This window comes from Geotrypetes seraphini, chromosome 10 (genome assembly GCF_902459505.1).
Source record: "Geotrypetes seraphini chromosome 10, aGeoSer1.1, whole genome shotgun sequence".
In the NCBI taxonomy this organism is placed as follows: domain Eukaryota; kingdom Metazoa; phylum Chordata; class Amphibia; order Gymnophiona; family Dermophiidae; genus Geotrypetes; species Geotrypetes seraphini.
In genome coordinates this window covers 73,298,124-73,324,945 of record NC_047093.1, presented here as the reverse complement: position 1 = coordinate 73,324,945, position 26,822 = coordinate 73,298,124, and the positions used below count along the sequence as shown (strand labels likewise).

The 26,822-nt window shown below is 43.5% G+C and overlaps 2 protein-coding genes across 13 annotated transcripts in view; one reads left to right on the top strand and one right to left on the bottom strand.

Moving 5' to 3' along the window:
• Positions 1-11,881, bottom strand: part of HSPA5 (heat shock protein family A (Hsp70) member 5) — a 64,926-nt gene extending 53,045 nt beyond the window's left edge. The window contains exon 1 of the mRNA XM_033960262.1: positions 11,859-11,881. The gene's annotated coding sequence lies outside the window, so the exon portion shown is untranslated. The remainder of the gene's footprint in view (positions 1-11,858) is intronic.
• Positions 11,882-12,086: 205 nt separating this feature from the next.
• The window catches only part of GAPVD1 (GTPase activating protein and VPS9 domains 1), a 189,433-nt gene continuing 174,697 nt past the window's right edge, over positions 12,087-26,822 (top strand). For 5 of the 12 annotated variants that reach the window (XM_033960247.1, XM_033960256.1, XM_033960254.1 and 2 more), the window contains exon 1: positions 12,089-12,479. The gene's annotated coding sequence lies outside the window, so the exon portion shown is untranslated. Of the gene's footprint in view, positions 12,480-26,822 lie in introns of all 12 variants that reach the window. The other 7 variants (XM_033960252.1, XM_033960251.1, XM_033960248.1 and 4 more) reach the window with 3 other exon arrangements.

Sequence of the window (26,822 nt, the reverse complement as noted above, 5' to 3'; positions counted from 1 at the left end):
TGTTGAACAAGTCTTTAATAGGACTCGCCAAAACCTCTCTGAGCTCCTTTAGTATCCTGGGATGGATCCCGTCTGGTCCCATCGCTTTATCCACCTTCAATTTTTCAAGTTGCTCATAAACACCCTCCTCCGTGAATGGCGCAGAATCTACTCCATTTTCTCGTGTAACTTTGCTAGACAATCTCGGTCCTTCTCCAGGATTTTCTTCTGTGAACACAGAAAAGAAGTATTTGTTTAGCACATTCGCTTTCTCCTCATCACTTTCCACATATTGGTTCCCAGCATCTTTTAGCCTAGCAATTCCTTTTTTCATCTTCCTCCTTTCACTAATATATCTGAAAAAATTTTTGTCTCCCTTTTTTACATTTTTAGCCATTTGTTCTTCCGCCTGTGCTTTCGCCAGACGTATCTCTCTCTTGGCTTCTTTCAGTTTCACCCTGTAGTCCTTTCTGCTCTCCTCTTCTTGGTTTTTTTAATATTTCACGAACGCCAACTCTTTCGCCTTTATTTTCTCAGCCACTAGGTTGGAGAACCATATTGGCTTCCTTTTTCTCTTGTTTTTATTGATTTTCTTCACATAAAGGTCCGTAGCCATTTTTATCGCTCCTTTCAGCTTAGACCACTGTCTTTCCACTTCTCTTATGTCCTCCCATCCTAACAGCTCTTTCTTCAGGTACTCTCCCATAGCATTAAAGTCCGTACGTTTGAAATCTAGGACTTTAAGTATCGTACGTCCGCTCTCCACTTTCCTGGATTGTGAGTCTGATGACTGGTCCTTAGTGGATCAGGAAAAGATTGAAATGGCTGCCTCGTTCTTCTCGGATGCTCTCTATGACTTGGTGCGGATGTTGGCTAAGTCTATGGCTTTCGGAGTGGCCTCGCAACGTACCATGTGGCTTCATGCTTGGTCGACGGATGCCGCATCCAAAACTAAGCTTACCAAATTTCCCTTTTGGGGGTCTTTTTTGTTTGGAGGGGACTTAGATAAGTTGGTTCGAACTCTGACTGCCTCTCAGCTACCCCAACTATCTGAGGATTAATTTGCTGCTGATGACAAGGAAAGCTTGGTTTCCCGTGTCAGAAATACGGAGCAGCGTGTCAGCTTTGGAGGATTGGATAGAAAAGACAGCTCCTCTATACAAACATTGCATTCTCAAGTTTGGGTGTTGAAAGACCAATTGGAAGACCATGAGAACTGGAGCAGGTGCTTGAACCTTCAAATATTTGGGGTGCAGAAAAAAATGGAGGGGTCTAACCCCTGTAAGTATGTACAAGATTTGTTGTGAACCTGTTTCCTGGGCTCACTGGTATGAAGTGAAGAGAGCCCATAGAGAATTTAGGGCAATTCCAGGGGTGGGAGTGGCACCTAGAACCTTTGTTGTTGTTTTGGTATGAAGTGGAGCACGTGTTGTCTGTTGCTGGGCAATAACATGCGGTTTATTACAATGGTTTTTCCATCCAAAGTTTTTCCAGATTTGGCTCAAGCTACTATGAGAAAGCTAAAATGGAAGGAAGCCGTTCAAATTTTGGGGTACAAAGCTGGGATTTGGTACCCTGCAAGCTAATGATTGTGGACAATGGTATCAAAAAGTTATTCAACACTCTGGAGCTGGTGGGAAATTTTGTGAAGATTCTACAGAATAACCTTGAGAAGAATGACAGTCAAGTACAGCTGAGAAGGCGACGAACTATGGTGTCTCCTGGGACTTCTCGCATGGGCCTGGATGGCTCACTCCTGGAGGCCCTGGTGGACACAAGTGCTCAGGTTCTGAGAGAGGGACTGAATTTGGGGAATTGACTTTCTAGTAGTATAATGCTTTCAAATCCTACTTGAGATTGAGTTGGACTGTTGGTTTTTCAAATTCTTTTATTATTTCCGTTTTCTGAGCTGGAAATGTGGATGGTGATAGCAGAATGGGTATATTAAGTTTGTGTGATGGAAAATGATTTTCCTTATTTTCTTACCACTGCATGTCGAGTCAGTGAATTACAAGCACTAGTCTCAAATTTATCCTATACCAGATTTTACCACAATAGGATTATCCTACCAAAAGTAGTCTCTAAATTCCATCTCAACCAGTCCGTTGTTTTACCTATTTTCTTTCCAAACCCATATACAGTGGTGCCTCACACAACGAACTTAATTGGTTCCAGGAGCAAGTTTGTTATGTGAAACATTCGTTATGTGAAACGCGTTTTCCCATAGGAATACATGTAAAAAAAAATAATTCGTTCTGCAGCATAAAATATGCTAAGATGACATAAAAAAGATAAATTTTTTGTTATTATTTTTATTTAGATACATCTAAAAACATACATCTCCCTGTCCTTTTACTTCCACTATCTTCCTATCCCATCTCTATTCCCTTTTGTCCCTCTCCCCATGATCAATCATCTCACCACCTCTCTCTGCCCTCACCCTCAGGGTTCAAGATTGCTTCCACTCTTTTTCCTGTTGTTCTCTCTGCCTGTCACCCTATGATTTAGCATCCCTTCTGCCCTTGTCCAATATTTCCCCTTCTCTCCCTCCCTCTCATCCCCTGCTCCAACATGTGCTTTCAGCGGCCTTCTCCCCCCTTAAGCGTCTTTTCTTCTCCACTCCACCTTTCCTCCCTCCCTGCCTCCACCTTTGTGGCGCTTTTGCACCCGACCGACAACAGAACAGGCCCAGTCGGACAAATCTCCCTGTCCTGTAGCCGCGAATCTAAATTACCTTCTTACAGCAGCTGGATTATTGAAGCTGCTGTAAGAGGTAATTTAGATTCGCGGCTACAGGGCAGGGAGGTTTGTCGGCCGGGCCTGTTGTCGGTCGATCGGGGGACCTGACCAGCTGTGCACATTCTTCGGGGCGGACCGCCCCCTCCCCCCTCTTTCGTTCGCCATTGCCTTCTTCCTACCTGCCCTGCCGCAGCCGCACACAGCCGACCGGAAGTCTTCCTGATGTCAGCGCTGACGTCGGAGGAAGGGAGGGCTTTGCTTAAGCCCTCCCTCCGACGTCAGCGCTGACATCGGGAAGATTTCCGTTCGGCTGTGTGCTGCGACAGGGCAGGTAAGGAGAAGGAGACTACCCTCGACCAACCCTGCTGCGATCCAACCCCGCAGGAACCCCGGAAGGATGCAGCTCGGGCGACTTCGTTGTGTGAAACAAAGTACGTTATACGGATCACGACATAAAGTTCGTTGTGCGCAGCGTCCGCTGTGCGAGGCGGCCGTTATGCGAGGCACCACTGTGCTCATCCTGGTGAATAAACTCTTCACACCCTGTACTGTAAGAGAGCTCTTGTCTACTACCTGGATGGCACCAAACCACAGTGGACTACAACTCAGCTGTTAGTCCGCTTAGTAACCGGAACACTTAGTCTGCTGGAAAGCAGACTGGAAAGCAGACTGTATCTCCTTTGCATATTCTCAAGCTGGGCTGATGTTAAACAGCCATGTCACTAAGTACGAGCTATGGCCACTTCTGTTGCCCATTTGCATGCCACTCCTATTGAAGATATCTACAAAGCTGCTACTTTATCCTCAGTCCATACTTTCACTACTCACTTCTGCTTAGATCAACACTTTAGAAGAGACAGTCAGTTTGGTCAGGCAGCTCTCAATAATATATTCTCTTTTTAGAAGCCATCTTCCCTCCATTCTCAGGGATTTTACCAGCCTCATGATAAATTATATTCAGGACTGTGGAGTCGGAAGCAATTTTTGGGTTACTGGAGTCAGTGAAAATGTGCCAGCTCCAACTTCTAGTAGTTAAATTGTATGTCATGCAAATATGGCATGGTCACTATGGAACTGCACTGTGCAGACTCGTAGCTGCCAACTCTACCCTAGAATAGGAAATGACATAAGAGCAGGGACCAGCAGCTACGAGTCTGCAGTGTGGCCCTGCAGTGGCTGTCCTTTGTTTTGCATCTGGCCTGGAGCAGCAGCAACAGACAGGATGGTGGCAGGAAGGAGTTGGGGCAGATTCCAGTGCAACTGCTGTGCGGCTTCTATACAGAAGGTGTGAGGCTACACAGCTTAGAGCAGTGTCCAGCAAACTTTCTCAAGCCACGGCACACTAAAGGTAGTGGCTGTGGCTCAAGGCACCTGGAAGTGGGCGGATGTCACTGTGATGACATCATGTGCATGCATGACATCATCATGTCGATGTCCATGTGTGTGTGTGTGAAGGCCCTCCAGGTGGGCCCTGAGATGCCAGTGGGAGGTGCCAGAAGGGAAGAGGGCCAGAGGGAAGGATAGGTGCTGGTGCCTCTCCTCCTCCCTAGTGTACCGCGGCACACCTGAAATCTCAGGAGGCACACTATTTGAGATACACTGGCTTAGAGAAACAATTCTTAACCTCTTTTGAGTCTCCTTTAAGAATCTGATGAAAGCTATGGACCCCCTTCCCCAGAAATATTCACATAAACACAACTTTGCATGCAATGAATATAATGTACTTTATTGAGATTTTATTGTCTCATACATATGACATACACAAAATATTATGAAACTTTAAAATAAACAATCTAAAAAAACACTCCTTTTTTATTCAAAAAGTAATGGCCACTCATTATAATTATGAAATACAATCCTCTTGTGCAAATTAAAACAGATCTACTGCTACTATGTTTTCTACTATCATTACTACTATATCTACTCTCTTGTTATCTGCGAGAAAAGTCAACAGTACCAGGCTGTATAGTGAATATACATATTAATTTTTATCTGACCCTCATGGATCCCATGAAACCCATCCATAGACCCCAGGTTAAGAACCCCTGACTTAGAGGAACATTGAGATGTACTTACACATTCATATACATCCACATATTTTTTATAAAAGTAATTTGTATATGTAGAACATGACACATAGAAAATGCTTTAAGAAATTGTATTCAAAGTGGTTAAAAGGGAAAATCATTTTTTCAAAGTTGCAATAACAGTAAAATAAAACTACAGGGCATAAAAAGATCTTACATTTACATATTCCAAGGCAGTGAGTGTGGGAATGTGAAAATCCTTGCATATATGCGTAAACAAGTGCAATACAGGAGTCTAGATCAGAGATGCTCTTTACTTGGCACATGCAAGGCCTACAGTTTGGGAAAGGAAGGGAGCTCTCTCCTTAGAGATTTTCAAGAACTGGTCCTGTACCCTTCCTCTAAGCAGTTCTCAGATAACCCTCAACACAGAGATTCAAGGAGGTTGAAGCCGGTCTGAAGTATTAATATCTCCTAAGGGCTGATTCTCAAAACTAACGCCAACATTACAAGGTGGTGAGTAGTGAGTACCTGATTTGTACATGTGCAGAATGCTCAAAGGACTTGAGCGCAAGTTTTAAGGTATGCACTGAAGCTTGGGTTCTCTAAATGGTGCCGGTTATTTAAATTTAGTGAAAAATGCCATTTAAATAACACTCACTGATTTTCAAGTCGTAAACAAATCAGGGCCAGAATCGTGTCTCCTTAGGTGCTTTACAGCACTTATACTACTGTAGGCGTGGCTAATGCCAGAAGTTGCATTAGGCACCAGAAAGCGCCTACAGAGGCACAATTCACATCAAAGGTAGGCGCTGGAAACGTAGGCCTGGAAAACCCTGATCTACATTTCTGGTGCCTATCTTTACTGGAGGAGGGATTCTCTAATTGTCAGCTTTCGACAATGGCGCCAGTTAGAGAATCCAGGCCTAAGCACTGCCGAAAATGTTTGAAAATGGATGAAATGATGTCAATTAGTATTCCTTCCCAATGCACAAACGAAAGGTCAGGTCAGATGATTTTTTTTAGGTTCAAACAATTTTTATTGATGCATACAATAATGCGAGCAATACACGGAAACACAAAAGATTCAGAGTACAAATATTGACGCATCATATGCAACAGGATATCAAGTACAGACAGGAGATCAGTACTTCAACAAATCCCCCCTCACTCGACTCACGGCAAACAAGGCCAGAGTCAGCAGAATGGCCCTTCGAGGCCCTGGACTCTGATGAGCCCCAAAGTAGTCACTCCACCTCCCTTCCCCAACCATCCCCAATACATAAACCTGTAACTAAATGCAAGAACCATACAAACCCCCCCATCCGCCCTCCCCACTCTATCCCATCATGGATCACTAGCGCTCTATCACCCTGGCGAACTGAGTCAGATGATTTTTTTAGATCAATTTTTCACATTCCACTGTATTTTTTGTCTTATTTTGGAAGCAGAGGGAAGCCAATGAGTGCTGCTGTGAACAAAGCATGCACATAAGTCTGACAAAAACTGAAAGTGAAATCACACATCAGTACTGTTTTTTCTGTACTTAAATATGAGTCTTTCAAAAATGTAAAGTGCAAATTGATTTTTGAACATATTTAAAAGCAGAGGCAAAGTGCCAATATGTGCTTACATTTCCAGGTTTGGACATGCGCACAAGAGCCATGCTCACTGCAAACCCTTTTTAGGCACAATCCTCTCCTTGCTTTTGGTTTGTTAGCGCCAATTAACTACCCACATCATTTGCATAATGCTTCTTTTGAGCATCACTTATTTTTCTGCACTGTTGCAGCACTACAGGGTTTTGCACTGTGGGCTTTAGCACCCAGTTTTGAGCATTGGATTTCTAGTACAGCAAGAGGTAAACCACAAAAAGCACACTCGACAATTTTCACACTGCCACCTTTCCCCCTGTCCCCATTTGGTATCTCTCCCTATTTCAAACTGAAATCTCCAGCCCCAATTCAGCATCTCTCCCTCATTCTCAAACTCTTTGCCTCTGTGTCCCCTCTTCCAACTAGAAAGTTGTACAGGGATAGAAATTCCACCCATCCCTACAAACTTCAGTAGTAATTATTTCAATTAACTATACTAACTGAATAGAACAGTGTCTTACAAATTTTGCAAAGCTACAGCACACTAAATGTGGTGGCCGCAGCTCGAGGCATCTGGAAGTGCGTGGATGTCGATGCGATGACATCATATGCATGCGTAACATCATCATGTTGATGTCCACGCATGTGCGAAGGTTCTCCCGATGGGGCCCTGAGCTACCAGTGGGGTGGAGAGGAGAAGCGCTGGCGCCGGTTGACTATGGGGATGTGCCTCTCGCTGCAAGAGGCACATCCTGTAGGCAGGTAGGCAGTCAGCCAGCCCTGGCGCCTCTCCTCCTCCCTGGCGTCTCGTGGCACTCCTGGAATCTCGGGCGGCACGGAGGCTCTGACAGAGACCCATTTTTTTAAGTATGTAGTCTTCTGAATTAATACTTCGAAATAAAGTACTTTTACTTATTTGGAAATATTAATTGGGAAGACTATTTTCTGAGTTTCTACTAGAGCCTCTAATGTATTTTGTATGTAAGGGTTCAATCTAATTCTCCCTAAATAGTGCTGCATTGGCCTGTATTTTTCACTATATTAAAATATAGAAATCTCCATGCAAGGCAGATCATATATAAAAGGTAAGCTTAACCTGTATCCTGTTTGTTCCTCTGGTTGACTTTAATAAAAATGATTTGCAAAAAGAAAAAAGCAGAAGAAAAATTAAATCACTGCAGAGTGCAACTGCTTAAGGAGAACACATTTGGACCAGAATAAATCACCAGCAAACTAATCCTTAATCCTACAAGAGACTAGAGCAGGGGTGCCCAACACATCGATCGTGATCGACCGGTAGCTCAGGAAGGCAACGTGAGTCGATCGCAGAGCCCATCCCGGGCTCCGTGATAGACTCGTATTGCCGTCCCGATCTACCGGGCCTATCAGCCTTCCTCTCCCCGACGTCAAAGACGCCAACGCCGGGCATTCACTTTAGGCTGTTTTTGTCATTTCGCATTTCGGGGGGGGGAGGGGAGGGGAGCATGGCAGCGGCAGCAGCAGCCTGAAAAAGAAATCATCCTGGCCGGGGTCGGTGTCATGCTCCGGAGCTTCTACAGCCTTCCTATCTCCCTCTCCCTTCTACCTGCTTCCGGCCACACCCCCTGCTCCGCGGCTCTCTTCGGCAACTCAGCAGCAGCGATCGACACAAGCTTCTGACGTCGGGGCCTACCCTCTGCGAGTCCCGCTTGTTTCAACTTCCTTTTTCCACAAAGGCGGGACTCATAGAGGGAAGGCCTCGATGTCGACAGCCTGTCTTGATCACCGCTGCTGACGAGTTGCTTAAGAGAGCTGCGGAGCAGGGGGGTGTTGCCAGGTGCAGGTAGAAGGGAGAGGGCCAGATGCAGGACTCTTGGGTGAGGGAGGAGAAGAGAGAGAGAAAGAGAGAGGGTAGGGAAACAAAAGGAAATATTTCATACTGGGCTGGGCCGGAGTGGAGGGAGGGTGGAAAGATTCTGGCTACAGGGTGCAGTAACAAAAGGAAAAGGGGGGAAAGCTGAAAATGGAGATAGTGACACAAAGAAGAGAAAGGGTAAGCAGGACCTACTGAATAAGGATAGAGATACAGAGGGGACATGAAGAGGAGGTGAAATAGAGACATAGAAGTAATGCTGAAAAAGTGGGGGGGGGGAGATAAAGACATTGAAAGGGCAAATGGTGAACATGGGGTAAAGACAAGGACAGAGACAAATGAAGATTCTGAAAAAGTGGTGAGATAGGGATATAGGTGAGATGGACACAAAGAAGGGTGATGCTGGAAAATAGGTGGAATGGTAATTCTGACAGACACAGAAGGGAAATGCTGGATCAAGGAGAGAAGGGGCTCAGGCTAGATGGAATGAGGAGAAATGCCTTGGCCCGGAACTTCCTCTCCTACGTTAGAATTGATGTCAGGGAGCAGAATGCTGGTCAGCGCGATGCTTCTGCAGGGAAAGCTTGGGACGGCGGTGGCTTGGGGGCTGTTCCCCGATGGCGGTGGCAGTAAACCGAGTGGCTTGGGGGAGGGCACGGAGAAAGAAAGAAAGGGGGCAGACAGGGAGACAGAAAGAAAAAGTTGGGGGAGAGAATGAGGTCTGGAGGAGAGGAAACATACAGGAGGCTGAAAGAAAGGAAGAAAGATTGGATGCACAGTCAGAAGAAGAAAGTGCAACCAGAGACTCATGAAATCACCAAACAGCAAAGGTAGGAAAAATGATTTTATTTTCAATTTAGTGATCAAAATGTGTCGGTTTTGAGAATTTATATCTGCTGTCTATATTTTGCACTATGGCTCCCTTTTACTAAACCGCAATAGCGTTTTTTAGCGCAGGGAGCCTATGAGCATTGAGAGCAGCGCGAGGCATTCAGCGTACCTCCCTGTGCTAAAACCTACTATTGTGGTTTAGTAAAAAGGGAGGGGGTGTATTTGTCTATTTTTGTACAGTGGTGCCTCACACAACGAACTTAATTGGTTCCAGGAGCAAGTTTGTTATGCGAAAAGTTCGTTATGTGAAACGCGTTTTCCCATAACAATACATGTTAAAAAAAATAATTCGTTCTGTAGCATAAAATATGCTAAGATGACATAAAAAAAGATAAATTTATCTTGTTAGAGCTGGTGTTAGACACAACTGGGGACTGCAAAGTCCAGGCAGAGGCTTACGGCTCTCTTTGACCAGGGGGGACAGTTGCCCTAGTTGCACTACCCTAACCCTATTCCTGCTATGTGTGACTGTGGTATTCTGTTAGCATGATATTTCTGTGTAGCATTCTATAATAATTTGGCTTATTCAATTTTCTTGATAGTAGAGGGGATATATGTGAAGGGGAGGGGAGACAGGGGTTTTGTTGATCCTTGCTGTGTATTATAATCACCCCCCACATACTCCCCAGTACCTTTTTAATCATCCCCCCTCGGTACCTTTTTTAATTCCTCCCATCTTTCCCAGCCAGTGGCGTACAGGCCAGAAGCGCAGAGATCAGGAACAATTCCTCTGCACGCCTGTGTGGGCCCATGCCGATCTCCGAATGGCTGCAGTTAGTTCTTGTGAGTCCCGCGAGAGCTGACTGCAGCCATTCAGAGATCAGCGCAGGCCCAGGCAGTAGCACAGAAGGCTTGCTCTTGATCTCTGCGCTTCTGGCTGGGAAATTTGCTAGACCACCAGTTACAAGTGAGCGGGTGAGATTAAAGTTGCAGCAGTGGTGGCTTTTTTAAAAAAATATGTGGCGGCGGGGGGAGGTTTAAAAATATGCGGTGGCGGCAGAGGCTTAAAAATATGCAGCAGCGGCGGCAGGGGGGTTTAAAATATGTAGCGCCACTGCACAGGGAGCCAGGCGGAGAGAGGGCAGTTAAGGATGCAGCTCGGGCGACTTCGTTGTGTGAAACGAAGTTCGTTGTAGGAAGCAAGACATGAAGTTCGTTGTGCGCAGCGTTCGCTGTGCGAGGCGTTCGTTATGCGAGGCACCACTGTATTTTGTTACTGAGGTGACATTGCATAGAGTCATCTGCCGTGACCTCTTTGAAAAAACCCGGAACATGAATAATTAACATTTTCTCTGCCTTTCAGTGTGCTTTGTGTTTTTTTTTAATTTTATTGTTGGTAGATCTAAAGGCGAAAAAACAGTGTGACAAGGCAGTGGCTGCTGCCAGAAGGATTCTGGGCTGTATAAAGAGAGGCGTAGTCAGTAGAAGGAAGAAGGTGTTGATGCCCCTGTATAGGTCATTGGTGAGGCCCCACTTGGAGTATTGTGTTCAGTTTTGGAGACCGTATCTGGCGAAAGACGTAAGAAGACTTGAGGCGGTCCAGAGGAGGGCGACGAAAATGATAGGAGGCTTGCGCCAGAAGACGTATGAGGAGAGACTGGAAGCCCTGAATATGTATACCCTAGAGGAAAGGAGAGACAGGGGAGATATGATTCAGACGTTCAAATACTTAAAGGGTATTAACGTAGAACAAAATCTTTTCCAGAGAAAGGAAAATGGTAAAACCAGAGGACATAATTTGAGGTTGAGGGGTGGTAGATTCAGGGGCAATGTTAGGAAATTCTACTTTACGGAGAAGGTGGTGGATGCCTGGAATGCACTCCCGAGAGAGGTGGTGGAGAGTAAAACTGTGACTGAGTTCAAAGAAGCGTGGGATGAACACAGAAGATTTAGAATCAGAAAATAATATTAAAGATTGAACTAGGCCAGTTACTGGGCAGACTTGTACGGTCTGCGTCTATGTATGGCCGTTTGGAGGAGGATGGGCAGGGGAGGGCTTCAATGGCTGGGAGGGTGTAGATGGGCTGGAGTAAGTCTTAACAGAGATTTCGGCAGTTGGAACCCAAGCACAGTACCGGGTAAAGCTTTGGATTCTCGCCCAGAAATAGCTAAGAAGAAAAAAAAAAAAAATTTTAAATTGAATCAGGTTGGGCAGACTGGATGGACCATTCGGGTCTTTATCTGCCATCATCTACTATGTTACTATGTTGACTTAGTCATTATAAAAGTAGCTCGCAAGCCCATAAAGTGTGGGCACCCCTGGACTAGAGGAACAGCATCTATGACAGTAAAATATGTTGGATCCTGCCACCAGGCCAGAACTAAACCTGATGCTGTCTTTTGCCTTTATAAATTTATTTATGTTATTGTTACCATTACTTTATTATGAATTATTTCTATATGAACCACTACCTCTTATCTTTATGCTCATATTTAGTGATTTAATTCATTTAAATTGCAACACTCAAATTACCCCGATAGCGTGTGGTGTTATTGCCAGTCTATTTTAAAACCTGGAATCAGACGTTGATAAAAACAAAACGAAGTGATGGTTTTATTTTATTGAACTTAATCCATAAAAGCAGCAACTTTGTCGCCCAAATTATTATATTTAAAGCAACTTAATTTCATGCTCTACCTATAATAACCTACTCCACCTCCAAATCTATGCATACATTTCATGCATATAATTTATTCATGGAACCAGCGCGAATAAAATAATAAGGACGTCTTATAAGATCGGTACTGATGGTGATCGCAGAACTCCCGACTTACCGCTTTGGTGGCAACCCACGGTTAAATAGCACGGTAAAGCAAGTTCTCACTTCAATATTTCAGGTATGCAAGGGCCAACGACCACAGACAGAAGTCACCACCTTATCTACTGGCGGGTGAGTGTGGCGTGCTCCACGTGCAGTGATTTGGCTGCCCGCGGAGGAGGCACGCGCATGCGCTAGTACATCAGGTGACCTCTGATGTTGCTGGCCAGTGCATGTGTCGGGGTGAAACTTGCTGCATCAATCCGAACAAGTGCGGCTGCGCTGAATTATTGAAGAGAGGAGGAGGCGGTGGTGGTGGTACTTGGATGTCTTGGACGATCCTACGTTTTCACGTCAGTGCCGTAGGAACTACTTCCATCTTCGCAGGATTTCCTTAAACCCTGTTCCCGTGCAACTCTCCACTTCAACTTGTGTGTGAGATCACTTTTCTTCTTTGACATCCCGCCTCCTTCTGACGCAACTTTTTCAATTCTTCAGCACCCTGCCCTTCTGTGACGCTACTTCCTGTTTCCGGCAAGGCAGGTCGCATCTGAGGTAGAGAAGTTGTGTCAGAGAGGACGGGGCGTCAGAGAGAGAGAGAAAAAAAAGCTGCGGGTCTGCTGGTGGGTGACCTCAGGTATGAATTTGGTGGTAGGAGGGGGGGAGGTGCTGGACCTTGGGCAGGCAGGACAGTGGGAGAGCGAGAGAGAGAGAGAATAGGAGACCGTCACCCGGTTTCCCGAGAGCATGTGAAGAGGGTGCTCGGTGTGTTAGAGGAGTCCGGGTAATGCGTAAGAGTGTTAGGGCAGCCGAATGCATGCGACTTGGTATTTCTGGGCAAATATTTTGGCTCCGTGCCCTTTACTCGACATGCTGTTTCATGTTATATTTGACTGTATTTCTTGGAATTTACGGGGATATGGTGATAACATATCTTTTGTACTGTCTCTTACAGAGTAGATTTTGTATGTTAATACTGCCATTTTGTGCTGTTATTTACTGGTTTTGTACCTTGTTTTGAATATGAAGGTAATGCTCTTAATTATAGTGCTAAAAGAAAATTTGACATCTCCCTCCCTTTGCCATCTACCATGCAACTTAACACAATTTATATTCAAAAGAAATTGGATTCTAATTATAGCTCTGATGAGAGAAAGTTAACAATTGAATACAAATCGGATAAAAAAAATGGATATACTGTACTATATTTATCTAACAGGAAGATTCAAACAATAAGTATCGTTGTGTGATAAAGTATGTGAACTTTCTTGAGTAGTAGCAGCAACAGCTTCAGCTAAATTGTTTTCTGTAACTATTTCTCTCATCACCTTTGAGCAGTGTTGGCCCATTCTTCCATATAGAATAGTTTTTCAAGTTAGTGACATCTGAGAGCTGTTCATAGTAGTCTTACTGCAAAGTTTCAGTAGTCTTTAGGTCTGGGTTTTGACTCGGTCAAATCTATGAAGTCTCTTCTTTAGTCATTCTATAGTAGATTTGTTGTAAGGTATTATATTGACCCACTTTTAACTTACATCCAGCTCATGGTAGGATGGCCTGACATTCTTCTCTGGAGTTGTTAAAAAAATAAAAAAATAAATATATATATCAAAGTTTGTAGTTCTGTCAATAATAAATAATCTAGCACTTGATGCAGCAAAGCAGCCCCCACTCTAGGATACTTCCACCTCTCAGTTTCATAGTTGACATGATAGTTTTCTTGATAGTTGACACATGAATGAATCCTTACAACAGCAGACATGAGAGAGGCTTGCAGATCTTAAGATGAATGTCTGAAGTTATTTGTGATTTTCTGGTTTGCTGTTGCAGTAATCATGATGATGTTGCTGCTTAGTGAGGCCACTGCAATATTTTAATTCTTTCCATTTGTAAACAGTGGATTTTTGAACCCAGATGTTTAGAGATGGTGGTGTCCAGACAAGTTGGTCATAGGTCATCATGCTACGATCAAAGGAAATTGCAGAATAATTCCCTCTAACATTTATGGCAAAGATCAAATCCAGACTTTTGGAGCTTATAGGAAAGGATACCCAAAATCTCCATCATAATTTATTCTGCAAGGTGTTTTACTTGTTACTGAATTATATAAAGACCTGGTCTTGACAACCTACTACCCTTCTGGAAGGCAGTAAAGATGCTACTGTTCACAAACCAATTTGCTCCCAGTCTCAAACTTTAACCGACTGGGACCCGATGCACCGTAACTTGGAGAGCTTAAATCTGTCAGCCAATACTGTGCTCTTATCTATTACAGCCATGCAATACCATTCTGAGACTGTATATAGCTATATACTCTTAGATTTACTAAAGCATATGTGTTATCAAAAAGTCTCAATTTTCTGTAACATGTGATACTGTAGCATATAGATCCCCTAAAGCATGAGTGTTCTTAGTTTCCCCTTAGCATGTGTGTACCGAAAACCGTCTCAATTTTCTGTAACTTGTTATTGATGATCCTGTAACGTGTGTTGTTATTCCTGAAAACTTCTGTGTATGTATCCTTGTAACCCGTTTTGTGCTCCTGGAGAGGACGAGCTATAAAACTGACTGACTATGCTAAGGAAATTAGGGATTCAGGTACTATTTCACAGACTGATTTTAGAATTAGTTTTACCGTTCTCATTCTGTGCATTACTGTATTTTAAACGCATAACTGTTTGTTAAACCCTCTTAAGTGCATTAGAAAATACTGCTTTCAGTTGTACAAAGTTGGTATGATACCTTTTGTGGTAAATGGATTTTACCCTTAGAAAAGAGATGTGATATACTACAAGAATTGATTCTTCATCTGGTTCTTTTCAATATTAATTGTAAACAAGATTACAGAAGGGCTATCAGGAAATCTTACTTCTTTGTGTGATCAGAATCTGCAGCAAGGTAGATGACAAGAGGAATTTAGTGAAACTTGAGGAATGGGCTGCACTATTTTGGTAGTACTATATGTAGTGTTAAAAATTAAGAGTTGTGCATTCATGTGAATGAAGTTGGTCTAGGACAGGGGTGTCAAACTCAATCGTATAAGGGGCTGAAATCTGAAACACAGGTTAAGTCATGGGCCAAATTTTTTATTAAGATACTTCGTCTTAGTAGATGTATAGGGTTACAACCTCTCCAACCCCACGCTGGCTCTGTGGTTTAAACAAGATAAATACTTTTCTTCTCTTTTAGATCCTAGTTCACGCTTACTGTATAACACCAGCTCTGACAGGATACACATTTCAAATCTGATATATTGTAATCACAAAATAGAAAATAAAATTATTTTTTCTACCTTTTGTTGTCTGGTCATTTTGTTTTTCAATCATCTTTGTCCAAGTTTCTCTTTCTGCCTTTTGTCTATCTTCTCTTTCCAGTGTCTGCTGTCCATTTTTTTCTCCTCTTCTCTTTTCGGCCTTTGTCCACTCAAATCTTGCCCTCTTTCTCACCCACTTTGGTTGTACCACAGAAAGGCAGTGTGTCAAATATCTAAAATTAAAAAGGGAGAAAAAGATCTCAGCAGTGCTAGTGTGCTGTTTATAGTGGCACTGAATCCACACACCGTCCTAGTTTCCACCACCTCGGCTGTGAGGTTGTTCCATGCATCCAGTACCGCTTTCTATGCAAATATGTTTCCTTAGATTATTCCTGAGTCTCTCTCCTTTCACTCTCATCTTATGACCCTTCATTACACAGCTTCCTTCCCACTGATAAGAGGTCTATCTCCTGTGGGTGGAGATATTTAAATTCTCTGTCATATCTTAGGGGTAAGGATAAAGGTCATATATCTTAGAATACAATTGAAATTACATATAGTTTGTGTTTGGGCAGTGTCTTATTACTTTTTCTTTGGGTCTAGCAATTTTTGATGTGGTAATGGGTGTTTTTTCTTTTTCATTTTGTGAATTGAAGTAAGCCTAGGGATAAGTACATAGACGGTAGAACTGATTAGTTGATGTGGATGGGAAGGCTTGATAGGATAGGTAATGTTATGTGCCATCATTTTCATTATTTGAGTAAATCTCATTCTTGTATTTGGGCTCACAAAACTCTTTTTTTTATCGGCAGTGCATACCAATGCATATGGAGGGGCAAAATCAAAACAAACGTCTAAGTCCGTTTTGGGCCTAGGGTGCTAGTTGTCCAAAGTTGGCAGGGTCCAAAGTCCATTCTCAAAAAATATGTCTAAAGTATACTTTTTTTTCGAAAATCATCTACTTCTACGTCCAGGAGTATGATCGGCCAGACTGCCACAAAGTCTATCTTTATATTAAATTCTCATCCAAAATATCATCCCAAATGCCTAGAACCAGATCTTTTGGATGTGGGACGGGCCAGCAAAGTAATGGACTGGCCACCCAGACATGGCAACCGAGTAGTAGGGCACCTTTCAGGGCACTGCTGTGAACTTCACAAAAAGGGTGCCACATAAACATCTCGCCGCAACTCCCTTGCAGGTCATGGTGAGCCCCCCAAAACCTACTATATACCCATCTGTCTACAACCCCAGTAGTTCTTGACTGCAGGTGCTACCTATTTGGCAGAAGAGGGGGACTTTGGTGGACTCGCATTTTCCATCATGAATGCAGTTCTCCTCTCTTTGGTTCACTAGCATGCCGCCTTCCCCCCCCCCCCCCCCCCCCGACTACTTAAGCCATCTCTGATGCAGCTCTACTAGGCTTTCCTATGCCAGGTGCTGATGTTCTGGAGGCAGGTATGCACGTTTTTATTCCGATTTTTATGGCGCTGTGTGTGTGTGTGTGGGGGGGGAATCAATGATCACTGGGGGGAGTGGTATGTATGGGGAGGTCTGTACTTTGTGTCTGTAGTGGTTATCTGATCACTTTGGATACCTTCTAGATACTTAGACCTGTTTTTAGATTGCCTAAGTCACAATGTATAAGTTCCATCCAGGCAGCCTCGTAAAAATTTTGATTATCTCTGCAGTACAACTAAGTCTAGGTTGGCCACACCCTGCTCACATCCCGCCCTAACCACTCCTTCTTCAAAAATACCCCTTTTAGCTCTGGGTGCACAGCGGGATTCAGAGGCCTAAAAAAATCTCTGGATATGTCTAAAAACCCATTTCATTTATCGACACTTGGATGGCCTGTCTTTTTGGCGGGTTTTTAAGTTATGATGAAAATGATCAGTGTATGGAGGATATAGGTTGTGAGAACAAGTTTTTATCATTGCTGAATTCAAATGTTAGTATTGTAACCAGCTTTTTTTATCCCTAAAAAATGAGTTCTGGATTAAGAAGCATTCTTTTTATTTTAGACAGCAGATATTAGTTTGTTCTGTGTAGTCTTGGACAAATCTTTATTTATTTTTCTTATTTATTTTGAGAGTTTTGTACACTTCATTAGCTTGAACTTTCTACATTCCATACATGTTTCAGCTTTTTCACATTAGTTCATTTACAGATTTATAGGAGAGTGTGGTGCTCCTTGTGACCCTGGGCAAGTCACTTAATCCCCCCATTGCCCCAGGTACATTCGATAGATTGTGAGCCCGCCGGAACATACAGGGAACATGCTTGAGTACCTGAATAAATTCATGTGAATCGTTCAGAGCTCCCCTGGGACAACGGTATAGAAAATTGAATGAATGAATAAATAAATAAATAAATAAGACTGTGTCCCTTAAGATAGAGCAGAATAATATTAATCCAACCGTGAGATCAGAAGAACAATTTGATAGCAGTTTTTACATGTTATAAAAACATTTGTCTGATCTGTCAAATAGTAAACTGAACTTGAAAAATTGATAGCAGGTCAGAAGACTTGAAAGAACAGTAAAAGTGCTCTTTATGCATCATCTCTTAGGGCCTGTTTTACAAAGCTGCACGGCAACGGCCCCGAAGCCCTTTAAATCTCTATGGGCTTCGGGGCCATTACCATGCTGCAGCCGCTAGCGCGTCTTTGTAAAACAGGCCCTTAGTTCTAGAGACTATTTTTTCAGCATTGCATAGCTTGAGGCTTTAAATGATAGTATTATGTTTTCAATTTTGCCTCTCATCCAGGGACCAGCCACACTTGTGAATTTATTTAAATACCTCAGGGTGTACAGTATATTGACCAACAATTTTTGAATGTCAAGTTTTTGCTGTTACTAAATCCAGCTTCATTGCCCTCTTGTTTTATGTGTCTTGGCCATTTTCAGATTACACTACTGTAATGCCATCTATGCAGGTGCAAAAGATAGATTTCTAAAGTGACTGCAGTCAGTTCAGAATATGGCTATTCACATATACTCATGCTAAAACCATCTGTTATAGAATCCAGTTTAAAATTTTGACTTACTTATAAGGTCTTTTGACCAGGAGCCCTGCATATCTCACCTCTGTTGTCATATGTTCCAGCAAGAGTACTATGCTTAGCGAATCTAGGCTTTCCATTCCTTCAATTTATCAGGCAGGTCTAGAAACTAGTGCTGCCCAATTCACGATTCGAATAGATTTACCCCGCCAAAAAATCGGCCTCTCGATTCATTGACTGACCCTCCCCACTCGCCCTCTAAAGCAGGAGCGGCAGCGCTGCCTTTTGCTGGCCTGCCACTCCTATTTTAGAGGGCGAGTGGGGAGGGTCAGTCGGGAAGTGGCTTACCCGCTGGCCTCCCATTGCTGTGTTCTCCGTCTTCTCCACTGGCCTCCCGAATCAATCTTCTTAACTTCAGCAGCCTGCAATAAGATCGCTGGCACCAGCGATCTTTGCAAGCTGCTGAATGGCTTCGGAGCGTCTTCTCTCTGCCATGATTCTGCCCCTTCTTTGATGTCACTCTAAAGAAACAAGCTGTGAGAAATGTTCTCCGTTTTTCAAGTGAGACAGGTGCTATTTTTGAATCTTTGATGCCCATCGCATGAGTGTTTTTCTAAACACTATCGTTGGTACCCTGAGACAGGAGCAAAACGTGCACGTCGGAACCTGCAAGCTAAAAGATAAGTTTGCTGAGTTCTTTCAAATCACTCAGTGCATGTTGTTTAAGAGAACTTTTTAGCCCTTTTTGGGCTCTTTATGATTTACATCTTTAAAAGACTTGATATAACCTGCTGTCTACCTTTGTACATGTGATGATTGGGCAGTAAGGTGGTTTTTTCTGGGGTTTTCCCCAGTCACCCCTCCATGATTCTGAGCATAAAAATTTTTGTAAACCTAATTATATTACAGTATCTCCATTGCACCATCTATAAGTATTATCTAGAGTGTTTTTTTGTTGCAACTTCTTAGAGCTGAGGCAGGCTACAGCACATGTCTATAGTCAGTAAGGCTATTACAGCCTATGGACAAAATCGAAGGGAGGGGGGGGGGGGGGCTGAAAAAGCTGTTTTTAAAGGTTTCTGCCACTTCCTCTAGGGTCTCCCATCTCTAAAATCCTGTTTCAGAGTGGGTTTTGGGTTTTGTTTTTTTAAGTTTAGTTAAAGACATTTTCAGCAGTTTTGTTGTTGTGTTTGAGTCCTAGCGACTTGATGAATTATGGATTTAAAAAGAAATTGGTTTTGTGCTAGTCTGGAAAGGTCCTCCAGCATCATCCCCATGGTGATTTAATGGTGTCAAAATGCTGCTCTGGTGGCCATCTTGGTTTTCCCAATATCTTTCCCTCAAAGTTCTCCAGACCCTTCAAAACTCCTTCTTTTGTCTCAAAACTGTCAGAGATGGTGTTCTTTAGCTCTTTTACCCATAATTCATTCCAAATTTGTGCAGGATGGATGCCAGAAGAGTGCCATTGCATCATGTGTTGTGGCGCATATGAAGGGAGGTGGGAGCTTTAGACTTAGCCTCCCCTGAGTTTCTCTAGGGCTGAGGAGACATTGGGGGGCCTATCTGCTAGGAAATAATCTCTTCCAGAGCCCCAGAGCAGTGGCTTACCTGAGCGTGGAAGCCAAGGAACCCAAGATGGAGTTATCGAAAGGGGACTCGGCACTGCTTAGTAAATCCTTTCCTCCTGAATTTGTTATGGAGAGCTTATTTGGATAGCTGAGAGTCTCATATGAGGCCGAGCATTGAGCTAGGGGCCATGCAGGGGGATGGGGGTGGGGGTGGGCTCCCGGGGCTCATCTGTCCCAATTACAGAGACTGAATGAATTCTTTGCTTTGGTCTTTATGGAAGGAGATGTATATAGATGGATCGGGAATTGGTTGGCGGGTAGGAAGCAGAGGATAGGAGTAAAGGGCCACTACTCGGACTGGAGGAGGGTCATGAGTGGTGTTCCTCAGGGGTCGGTGCTCGGACCACTGCTATTCAATATATTTATCAATGATATAGAAACAGAGACGAAGTGCAAAATAATAAAATTTGCAGACGACACCAAACTATTTAGTGGTGCTCGGACTAAAGAGGACTTTGAAGAATTACAAAGGGATCTGAACAAACTAGAGGAGTGGGCGATGACATGGCAGATAAAGTTCAATGTAGAGAAATGTAAAGTATTGCATGTAGAAAGCAGACACCCAAGGTACAGTTATACGATGGGAGGGATGTTATTGAGTGAGAGTACCCAAGAAAGGGACTTGGGGGTAATTGTGGTAAAACAATGAAGCTGCCGGCACAGTGCGCAGCGGCTGCTAAGAGAGCGAATAGAATGCTAGGTATAATCAAGAAGGGTATTACAACCAGAACGAAAGAAGTTATCCTGCCGTTGTATCGGGCAATGGTGCATCCACATCTGGAGTACTGCGTCCAATATTGGTCGCCATACCTTAAGAAGGATATGGCAATACTCGAGAGGGTTCAGAGGAGAGCGACACGTTTGATAAAGAGTATGGAAAACCTTTCATACACTGAGAGACTGGAGAAACTGGGGCTCTTTTCCCTGGAGAAGAGGAAAATTAGAGGGGATATGAAAGAGACTTAGAAGATCATGAAGGGCATAGAGAAAGTAGAGAGGGACAGATTCTTCAAACTTTTGAAAACTACAAGAACGAGAGGGCTTTCGGAAAAGTTGAAAGGGGACAGATTCAAAACCAATGCTAGGAAGTTTTTCTTCACCCAATGGGTGGTAGACACCTGGAATGCGCTTCCAGAGGGCATGATAGGACATAGTATGATATTAGGGTTCAAGAAGGGATTGGACAATTTTCTGAAGGAAAAGGGGATAGAGGTGTATAGATAGAGGACTATTACACAGGTCCTGGACCTGTTGGACCGCCATGCGAGTGGACTGCTGGGCAAGATGGACCTCTGGTCTGACCCAGCAGAGACACTTCTTATGTTCTTATGTTACCTGAACCAGAAATAGTTTTCAAGAGTGATGATTCGGAGAACATAAGAATTACCGCTGCTGGGCCAAACCAGTGGCCCATCTTGCCCAGCATTCAGCTCATGCGGCAGCCCTTAGGTCAATGACCAGTGCTCTAAATGAGTCCAGCCTCACCTGCGTATGTTCCAGTTTAGCAGGAACTTGTCCAACTTTGTGTTGAATCCCTGGAGGGTGTTTTCCCCTATAACAGATTACAGAAGAGCGTTTCAATTGTCTACCACTCTCTGGGTGAAGAAGAACTTCCTTACGTTTGTACGGAATCTATCCCCTTTCAGCTTTAGGGAGTAGCCTCTCATTCTCCCTGCCTTGGAGAGGGTGAACAATCTGTCTTTATCTACTAAGTCTATTCCCTTCAGTATCTTGAATGTTTCTATCATGTCTCCTCTGTTTCCTCTTTTCAAGGGAGAAGAGACCCAGTTTCTCTAATCTCTCACTGTATGGCAATTCCTCCAGCCCTTTAACCATTTTAGTCGCTCTTCTCTGGACCCTTTTGAGTAGTACCATGTCCTTCTTCATGTACGACGACCAGTGTTGTAAACAGTACTCCAGGTGAGGGCGCACCATGGCCCAATACGGTAGCATGATAACCTTCTCCGATCTGTTCATGATCCCCTTCTTTATCATTCCTAGCAGTCTGTTTGCCCTTTTCGCTGCCACCACGCATTGCGCGGACGGCTTCATCGACTTGTCAATCAGAACTCCCAAGTCTCTTTCCTGGGAGGTCTCTCCAAATACCGCCCCGGACATCCTGTATTTGTGCATGAGATTTTTGTTACTGACATGCATCACTTTACACTTATCCACGTTGAACCTCATTTGCCATGTCAATGCCCATTTCTCAAGCTTAATTATGCCACGTTGCAGATCTTCGCAATCCCCATGTGTCTTCACTACTCTGAATAACTTCGTATCGTCCACAAATTTAATCACCTCTCTCATCGTACCAATGTCCAGATTGTTTATAAAGATGTTGAAGAGCACGGGTCCAAGCACCGAGCCCTGCGGCACCCCACTAGCGATGCTCTTCCAGTCTGAGTTTTGTCCATTTACCCCCACTCTCTGTTTCCTATGCTCCAGCCAGTTTTTAATCCACGTGAGTATTTCACCCTCGATTCCATGACTTGCAATTTTCTGAAGTAGTGGAACCTTGTCAAATGCCTTCTGAAAATCCAGATATACAATGTCGACTGGGTCGCCCTTGTCTATCTGCTTGTTTACTCCCTCAAAGAAGTGCAGCAAGTTTGTCAAACACGATCTGCCTTTACTGAAACCGTGCTGACTGGCCCTCATCAGCCTGTGTCCGTCAAGGTGATCAATGATGCGGTTCTTTATCAGCGCCTCTACCATCTTTCCCGGTACCACCAGTCTGTAGTTTCCCGTATATCCCCTCGAACCTTTCTTGAAGATTGGCATAACATTCGCCACCTTCCAGTCTTCCGGAATCTTTCCCGATTTGATCGACAGATTGGCTATTATTTGAAGCAGTCCAGCTATAGTCCCTTTCAGTTCCTTGATGACCCTCGAATGGATGTACTAAGCCAAATCGACAAGCAAAAAAGTGATAAATCGCCTGGACCAGATGGTATACATCCCAAGACTAAAATAACTCAAACATGAAATTACTGACCTGCTTTTAGTGATCTGTAACCTGTCGCTAAAATCATCTGTACTACCTGAAGATTGGAGGGTGGCCAATGTTACGCTGATTTTTAAAAAGGGTTCCAAGGGAGATCTGGGAAATGACAGACTTGTAAGCCTATCTTCAGTGCTGGGTAAAATTGTGGAAACAATTATAAAAAATAAAATTGTGGAACACGTAGACAAACATGATTTAAGCCGAGGGAGATCTTGCCTCACCAATTTGCTTGACTTCTTTCAAGGTGTGAATAAACATGGATATAGGTGAGACAGTTGCTGAGGCTCCTGAGAAAATTTGCAGGAGCCATTATGAAAGCTGTTCATCACTGAGCAGCAGCGCAAAATCGTGCGCCTGCTCGCGATTCTTCTCAGCGGCCGAAGATGCTCACAAGCAGCCAGTTAACAGCGGGGCAGGAATTTGCAAACTTGTTCCTGTCTGCTGCACCTCCACCGACGATCACCAGTAGAGGTATGAGCCTGAGGCTAGGACAAGGAGGGCGGCAGGCTGCAGAGCCTGGAAGGTAGGGAGGGTGCTGCAGAATCTGACTGGGGAGGGAAGGAAGGGGGCCTGGGTGAAATGCCTGACGGGGGAGGGAACGAAGGGGTGCTGGATTCAATGCCTGACAGGGGAGAGAGGGAAGGAAGGGGGCTGGGTGCGATACCTTATGAGGGAAGGAAGGGGGCTGGGTGCGATGCCTGATGAGGGAAGGAAGGGGGCTGGGTGCATTGCCTGACAGGGGAGGGAGGGAAAGAGGAAGGGTGCTGTGCGCAATGCCTGACAGGGGAAGGAGGGAAGGGTGCTGGGTGCAATACCTGACAGGGGAGGGAAGGGTGCTGGGTACAATGCCTGACAGGGGAGGGAGGGAAGGGAGCTGGGTGCAGAGCCTGACAGGGCAGGGCACTTGAAATTAAGCCGCCTGACTTATATTCGAATCAACCATTTTTCCTCCTTTTTGGGGGGAAAATAGGATCTCGACTTATATTCGGGTCAACTTATATTTGAGTATATACAGTACACCTGAATAAATATGCAGATACCAGAGCTAGGTCTATTTCTGTTGCAGGAGTGAAACTGGAACAACTTAGTTTGATGGTGAATAATTAAGTTATTTAACAATCAGGTTTTCTATTCCACATTTACTTATTCAGTTCAAGGTCAGCTTACATTACAAGAGGTTGGGTCAGTTACCCAGGAAGCTACAATAGACAGTTTGACTTGGTTATTCAACAGAGTTGCTAGTAAAGGTAGATCAGTACAATTAATACAGTTAGGTCATAATTACAAATACATTGTGTTGTAGTTATTATATTTGATATACCGCTTGTACATGAGTATTAAGGGAAGGTAGGGGATGTTTGGAGGGGGGGTGCCTGGCACGGGAGTGGGCCTTCAGTGGCAGGAGAGAGTGGGCTTCTCTCCTTTCATTTTGCTGCTACAGGGAGGGGGGTCAGAATGGCAGGAAGGATTGGGGCATTCCTCCTACCGATTTTTGCTAGCATGGGGTGGGATTCCTGGTGCCATGTTCGTTGAGAGTCATGGAGGGGTGCTTTTTTTCATTTTTCTTATGGGACAGATATTTTGTGTGTGTTGTAACACATGCAAAATATATGTACCATGAAAAAAAAAACACCCCAAATCCAGGCAGACCTGTTGGTTTTTTCCAGATCGCTATAACCCTAGCAATTTTTTTTTTGTGCATAGCCAAGCGATTGTCAGTGCATCATTTGCTGGGCTAGTTTGCATAGGGTTTTATCTAATTTGCATGGCCAGATTGGAAAATGGGCAATCGGGAGGGGGGGGAGAGACATTAGGTGAGCTGTTTTGTACATTGGGTCGGCAGATGCGATCATTGCTAAAGTGTCAAAACAGGTTTAGCGACAATTGCTGGCTTTAGTGCATCTGGGCCCCAGTGAAGTCAAGTTTTGTGGCATAAGCTTTCCAGGATGTGAGATGTGGATTCTTGTTCTTGAAAACTCATGTCTCAATAAATTAGTTAGTCTATGGCAGGGGTTCTTAACCCTGTCCTTGGGACACAACCAGTCATATTTTCAGGGTACCCACCATAGGTCTGTATGCATTGCTTCCTAATATATGCAAAAGTATCTCATGCATAGTCATTGTAAATACCTTGAAAACCTGACTGGCCTGGTGTGTCCTGAGGGACAGGTTTGAGAACCCCAGTCTAAAGGATCACCAGCCTCTGTAATTGGTGGGGGTTTTTTTTTGTATGATTTAGAATCCACTTTAATCCATGAAGGATCCTTGACGATGAAAAATTAGATAGGCAAAATAATCTCATAAATTTTACTATAAAACAGAGACATTTTGTAAAAAAAAGGACATTTTTAAACTGAGGTGAAAATGTTTGGCCATCTTTCTAGTCTGTCCACATGTATATGTGTCTGAGTAAGATGAGAACTAGATGAACTTGTTTTCTTGATGGGATAACTTAGAGAAGAAACCTCTTAGCTTTATTGGGAGTAGTTTAGCTGGAGTAGATCCAAAATTATTTTGTCTTCCTCGTGTCTGCCTGTCCTGTCTTGCTTCTCAAAATCTGCTTATCCTATATTGCTTCTGAAAATCCTAATTGGTAGCTTTACACACAGAGTTAATCTTTAACTCCTTTTCATACAGCTTTTGTATTTATATAAAGTTCTGCAGATAAATCTGAACCCTGGTGTGGACTACATTAACAAAATCATGCTTGTGGTGTTTTGCTCCCTTGATCCTCCTCAGGCTATGCTGAAATCATAGGTGCAAATAATAGACAAGGCAAACAGACTTGAGTGAAAATTACCCACCTGGCTATAAATATATATGGCCTTCTATAGCACGTATGCTTTTTAGAAAGACTGTGAGAAATGTTTCTGGAAACATGTTTAGGTTGGGGGAAGGAAAATAGCCTATGTACATGTGTTTTTGCAGTTTTACTTCCTTCTCATCCATCAGTACAGGAAAGCATGCACAAAATATGCGACTGTATTTAGTGCATATACACTTGCCATCCAAAGGGAAAATATGAGGGGGCCGCTGAAAAGTTCTCAGCCCAACCAATAAAGCTGGAGCAGTCTCCATCAAGAGCTATACATTTAATTCAGGGATTTTCCACTTTTTTTGTTCCATTTGAAAATATGGAATTAAAAAAAGTGGAAAATTCCTGGACTAAGTATACAGCCCTTGATGGAGACTGTCTCAGCTTTGTTGGTTGGGCTGAAAAATTTTCAGTAGCCCTTTGTACCTATGTTTTTCCTCTTTGAAAATGTGCATGAAGTATGTGTTTTACAGGTATACAGGCTATTTGAAAATAGCTTTAATGCCTTTGGCTGCTCCCTTTTTTTCCTCTCTTCTGCACTACAATGCTACGGTTTAGTGATCTTATTATTATATAAAATGCCACGTTTTTGATGCAACAAGAATACTTTTATTGTTTTCTATTGACTAGAGCTGTCATTTTTCAAATTTAAATGCCAAGCTGGTGTGATCTGGATAGTTGAATTTGTAAATATATGATCGCAGAGCTGAAGTACCTCAAAAGTTGGTGATGGAAGACTAGACATGTTGACTGTTTCTGCATTTATTTTATTATTTATATATCACTTATATCCTAAGTGGTTTACATTCAGGTACTTTATCACATTTCACTATCTGTTCTGGTGGGCTCAAACTCTATCTAGTGTACCTGGGGCAATGAGGGGATTAAGTGACCTCTCCCAGGGTCACAAAGAGCAGCGAGGGATTTGAACCCACAGCCTCAGGGTGCTGAGGCTGTAGCTCTAATCCCTGTGCCACACACTCTCTTAATTTAATGTGAGCAGTTTCACATGAAGAGCTGGATTCTATATATGATATTGAGGGAAAAAATGGTGCGGAAAAGAAACATGTTTAGCCCTAATCTATAAACTGCACCTAAAGTTAGGTGTGGCTGGCCTAGTGACTGTAATTTATGCATGACCCATTTATGACAGCAAAAGCCTAGTGTAAATGCCCGCCCCTAAATTCTGCATGGATTGGGCATATAACTTATAGGAATGCCTATGTCCCCCTTTTTGAGATCCATGTAGTAGAATTTGCTCACACCATTTTATAGA